Here is a 6,312-nt window from a genome sequence, read left to right on the forward strand (position 1 = left end):
TCAAAGTACTCTCAATTTTGAAAACGCTTCAAAATCAATCATCCAAGCCAAACATTTGGTCTTACAGAAAGGCATATGCTCATTCAAAAACCTAATATAAGGCCTACATTAATAATAATATTCACTAAAACAGAATCCAACTAACAAATCCCACATGAATAAGGTCTTACTTTCCGAATTTTCATCTAATTACGGTGTGCATGCCTGAAATATACCTAGGCGGTGGTCCTGCATCATTTCCATAGCTTTCTTGTGTGGAGACATGGGACTTTGCAAACTGAATGTTAAGCTCAAGAATAGAAATTTAGGAATCAGAATTTGTTGTCCAGTTTCTCTTAGTTTCTTGGTCTTTATTATCAATGGTGCTACATCTATGAATAAAAAAGGTTAAAGCATGTCAAACACAAACCCTTTTGTATCTGTCTCTATAGCGCTCCCTGTTAGGGCATCGTCGATCATAACCCCTTTCCCTTCTTCTCCTCTCTCCTTTCTCTCTCTCGCTCTTCGAGCTTCCTGTAGATGTTGCTCTTATATCTACTTAAAAGACTATTCAAGGGAACCAAAGAAAGTTCATATAGAATTAGTGGATAAATATGAAGAGCAAAGGTTTATCAATAACCTTTTCTTCTTGTGCTTTTCTCACTTTCTCTGCTTCTTCAAACGCTTCTTTTTCCACCTGAAAGATTAAAACAAGTGAAAAATAGGCATCTCTATTGAGAAAATCATCTGTTAGTAAAAGGAGATAGAGCAGGGCAGACCTCTCAGTTGGCAAACACTTGAATCTTGGTCTACCACTTTTTTCACGTACTCAGGATCATCACAGATCAAAACGTTGTCAAAAACAGAACCAGCCTTGACCTAAGCATTATATTTCAAGATTGCATCGTATAAATGAAGGCTACCCTAGCAAACTGATACTTATGCTTGATAGACATACCTGCCAAACTTCAATGCCCACATATTTGATTGGCTTAAGCACATAAAGATCATGATCATCTTCAAACTCTGAAAAGAGACAAGAATATCATTCAAATCTTTGTTGCAAATTCTTAAATTCCAAAGATTCTTATCCTCAACGTACAACTATAAGGAAATATAAAAATGTATTACAAATGCACCTCGATTATCAATATCAGGAATCTTCCTGTTGAGCAGTGGTCTTCTATCTTGCGTTTGAGGTCTTCTACAAGTTATTAATGGTGGATTGCGGGAAATGAAGTTTGAAAAGGTAGAAGAAGAGCACATGGCTATATGAGATAAACAGTGGCGGAGCTAGCTAGGATTTTAGGTTTGAAGGAGAAAAATAAAAAATTTAATATTTGGAAGGATAAAATTATAAAATTTGTTAAAAAAGGGTAAAATTATAAATATTTAAAACAAAAACAAGGAAAATATTATAAATGTTTGGAACTTTGGGGAGAAGGGGGGGGGGGGGGGGGGGGGGGGGGGGGCGCTGGGGCACCTGCTAGCCCCTCTCATTTTGCCTTTAAAGATGGAGACTATCATTTTGCTTCATTTCACTAGTCGTTTTATAAATAGTTTACTATTTACCTTTTATTGTTATTGATGTTTTTATTGAGTGTCTGTTGAGTATTATTTCTTTGCATTTTTGTTCCTTATTCAGTATGAAACACGTGTAGAGTCTTGGAAATGTTGCTGGAATCTTTGGCGTGGTATTTCATTTAGAAAACCGTCTATTGCTACATAGTGTTTAGGCATTGGTTTATTTGTTGACTTTCTCACTCTTGTATATAAGCTGCCTTAAAACTAATGAAACAATGTGTTATAACACCCTTTTGTTCTACAAAATTTTTCTCTCTTATGTTCTCTTGATTTCTCTTTCATACTCTGTTCTTCCTTTTCATTCATTTGTTCTTTAGATTATCTGTGATATTGCAACATGGTATCAGAGCACCATAATAGATCTTAAGGGACTATTTCTTTTTCATTCTCCATTTTTACTTTGCTACCTAATCATTCTTCACTACTATTTTCATTTTCTATGACTATTTCAAGATTCAACACTTTAGCTCCACCAGTTCATTGGTGAAACCTATGCCTTCTGGTTTGTGAAGATGAAGTCCTACTTCAAGGCTTACTGCCTTTGGGATATAGTGGAGACAGGAAAAGAAGTAGCATAAAGACATGCCAATCCCACTCTAGCTCAGATTCGACAATTTGAAGAAGACAAAGCTCGAAAGGTATAAAGCTTTGTCTTACTTATAATTTGTTGTTTCTGATGTGATTTTTACTAGGATTATACATTTAGATAATCCAAAAGATGTGTGGGATCATTTAAAGGATGAATTCTTTGGTAGTGATACTACTAGACAGATTCAATCTTTGATTTTGTTTAGGTAGTTTGAGATGCTTAGAATGAAGGATGAGGAAACCATTAGGAAATTTTTTGGAAAAATGATGGCTTTGGTGAACCAACTAAAGCTATTGGGAAAGGTAATGACAAAAAAGAGACTAATTCATAAGATGCTAGTGAGTCTACCGGAAAAGTATGAATCCAAAGTTTCTTCATTAGAAGATTCTAAGGATATTTCACAGTTGACTTTGAAAGAGCTGGTAAATGCTCTAAAGGATGTTGAACAAAGAAGAGCATTTTGATAAACAACTTCAGTTGATAGTGCTTTGGTTGCTAAAACCAAAAATATGAAACTTGGTAGTAGTAGTTCTAAAAAAAATGACTTTGGGAAAAAGGAAAAAGGGAAGAAAGTAGTGGATGACAAGGGTACTAGATGAGGTGTAAAATGAACTTGATGAAAAAAGAAGACATAGAAATGAACTTCTTGCTGTTAGGGGTACTAGATCATTGCAAGAGATTTATGCTCGGTGTCTTGTGGCTATATCATAACCTAAATTCTACAGTGAAACAACGAAGGACTCCAAGCGGATGCAAGACATGAAACAAGAGATGGAAATGATTGAAAAGAACAAAACTTGGATATTGGTTGACAAACTACTTGACCAACATGTTATTGGGGTGAAGTGGATTTATAAAACTAAACTAAATGTTGATGGCTCCACCAACAAATACAAAGCAAGACTTGTCGTAAAAGGTTATTCTCAAGTGCATGGGATTAACTACAATGAAACTTTTGCCCTAGTGGCAAAACATGATACTATCAGACTGTTGACTACTTTAACTGCTAAGGAAGGGTGGAAATTTTGGTATCTTGATGTCAAGTCTACCTTCTGGAATGGTTACCCTACTGAGGATATCTTTATATAGCAACTTGAAGGTTTCGTGGTACCAAGAATAGAGAACAAGGTATGCAAACTGGTAAAAACTCTCTATGGACTTAAATAGGCTCTTAGGGCTTGGTATGACAAGATTGATATTTTCCATATTTCAAAAAGATTCCATAAGAGTGCTAGTGAACCCATTTTGTATGTTTGTTCATTTGCTAATATTGTTAAACTGATCATCTCTTTATATGTTGGTGATTTTTTTATTGCTGGATCGAATAGTTATGAATGATTACAAAGTCAAATTGATGAGAAAATTTGAAATGTCAAACCTAAGGGAGATGAACTATTTTCTAGGTTTGCAGTTTATTCAACGTGAAGATTATATCAGTATGCATGAAAGCAAGTATACTATTGAGTTATTGAAGAAGTTTCGTCTAGAAAATTGTAAGGTTGTAAATATTCCACTGGTCCTAAATTGCAAGTTGAGTAATTGCTTGAGTTATTGAAGACCAAATTTGAAGTTTTGTGCGAGTTTGTTATCCTGTTTTATGCAGAAGCCTTAACAAACTCATTACTTAGCAACAAAAAGAATACTCAAGTGCATCAGGGGTACCATTGATTTTGGTCTTAAGTTTGAAAGGAATCAAAGTGGAGAGTTGGTTGGTCATTATGATTGCAATTAGGCATGGAGTTTAGATAACTCCAAGAGTACAGAAGGATATTATTTCTCGTTTGGTAATGCAATTTTTTGTTGGAATTCTAAAAAACAAGAGGTGGTTGCGTAGTTTTTTGCAAAAGCTGAGTATATTTTAGCTTTAGCTTCTAATCAAGCTATCTAGATTAAAAGCACTCGAGCATTTGGTTTATTAATTGGTGCATAATCCCCTTACTTAAAGAGTAGGGTTCGAATCCCCACTCCCTCAATTATTAAAAAAAAGCTATCTAGATTAGAAATGTTTTGAGTGATCTGGATATTAGCAGAAAACAAGAACTCTTTTAATGATTGATAATTAATCAACAATATCTATTGTGAAAAATCCAATTTTTCATGGAAAAACCAAGCATATCAAAGTTAAGTTTAATTCAATCCGAGAATCTATGAACAATGAAGATATTCGTGTTAAGCATTATAGTACTAATGTCCAGATAGCTGATATATATATTCACCAAGTGTTTGAACAAGGAGAAATTTGTGCTTCTAAGAATTATGATGGGTGTCTGCAAGATGAACACCAAGGAGGTGTGCTGAGGAATGGTTTTCTATCTTGCAGTTAAGGTCTTTTACAAGCTGTTAATGGTGGATCGAGAGAAATGAAGTTTGAAGAGGTAGAGAAGAGCACACTTGGCTATTTATGAACAGTTTACTATCTACTTTTTACTGCTATTGATTTTTTACTGTGTGTCTGTTGAATATTATTTCTTTGCAATTTTTTTTTCTTTGTTCAATATAAAACACGTGTAGAGTCTTGGAAACGTTGCTGGAATCTTTGGCATGGAATTTCATTTAAAAAACCGTCTATTGCTATGTGGTGTTTAGGCATGGTTTATTTGTTGACTTTCTCACTTTTGTATATAAGCTGCCTTGAAGCTAATGAAACGGTGCGTTACAACACCCCTTTGTTCTGTAAAATTTTTCTCTCTCATCTTCTCCCGATTTCTCCTTCATATTCTATTCTTCCTTTTCCTTCATTTGTTTTTCAGATTATTTGTGATATTGCAACACTTCCATTTCCCTTTATAATTTGGGTTCTTGATTTTTTGTAGTGATAAAGGAAGACTGTATTGATGAGATGTTGCAGTTAAAAAATTAAGTTTCACAGTTTGCTTGTTAGCTTCAAGCATACCTTTGGTTTCCATGGTCCTTTGTATTTTGGATTTGGTATCTTTGGTGGTTTCCAAATACCATCCTCTTCGTCATCCCAATTATCAAGCTAACCAGTGAAGAAAACATCTGTCATAATAACATTATGCCAGATGCATGAGAGAGGGATCTGGTGGCAGGTAAACCACAAAGCAAATCCAGGTGCATGACTTAACATTATTGCTTCATAAGTAACAAATTAACCTCTTTAGCTTCAGGGTCAGGAATTTCTTTGGGAATTGAATCATACCCTTGCAACACCAAGAGGAGCTTAGGTATATTTTGCATTGAAATTATATATCAACTAGAAAATCATTAAGAAAACAGATGAGATGATAATTTACCTTGGGTTTCTTGGCATTAAGATCGTCAATATGTTCTCTATTTTCCCAGTCAGAAGGTTACAAAAAATGGAAATTTGAAGTTAAAAAAAAAAAAACCTTATGGAGAAAGGTTGAAATCAGAGTCAATATTCAAAAATAAGGTAAATCTTAAAGCAGCCCTAACTGAGATGGCTGAATAAAGTACTGTTCTCTCTTTTGGGAAGGCTGAAGTCAGAATCAATATTGGAAATAAGATTTCAATTGGAAAATTTTCTGAAACAAATTAAAAAGAAAAAAGAACTGAAAAAAGAAAAAAACTATAGAGCCAATCCCTAAAGAAGGTGGCTCTAGAGACTGATGAAAAATGCATCCAAGCAATTAATTCAACATTCATGCTAAAGGCGAAAAAGAATCTATTTTAAAGTAAGAACATATCAAAAGATTATAGGAATCATAAGATTGTTTTTCATCAAATATGAATCAAAAAATCATATTTCCAAGAACTATCATGCATAGATTCTATATGCTGTGAGATAACAAATTACATGTTTCCACTTTGTTGGTGAATAGATTTGATAATTTAAAAGCCCCTACAAATAAATATAAGAACTTTCAAGTATTTAAATGTACAACTAAATCAATGTTTATTTATATTAGAAAAGAATTTGGGATTTTAATATTATTTTTAATTTTCTAGGAAGTGATCATTTTAATTAATTTTTGTGAAATATGATAGGTGATTTTTAAAAATGAAGGTGCTTAATTTGTTATTGTTTTAAATATATATATATAAACTATCTCAGGGGTTATGACATTGACATGGAAGAGAAAGCTGCAAGAGCTTATGATCTCGCAGCGCTGAAGTATTAGGGACCTTCAACGCATATAAATTTTCCGCTTGAAAATTACCAAGAAGAACTGGAAGAA

General features: G+C 33.7%; 1 pseudogene; it reads right to left on the reverse strand.

The window, feature by feature from the left end:
* Positions 1-1,245, reverse strand: LOC18599242 (uncharacterized; annotated as a pseudogene).
* Positions 1,246-6,312: the final 5,067 nt, after the last annotated feature.

This window comes from Theobroma cacao, chromosome 5 (assembly GCF_053813885.1).
Source record: "Theobroma cacao isolate CCN51 chromosome 5, ASM5381388v1, whole genome shotgun sequence".
Lineage (NCBI taxonomy): Eukaryota > Viridiplantae > Streptophyta > Magnoliopsida > Malvales > Malvaceae > Theobroma > Theobroma cacao.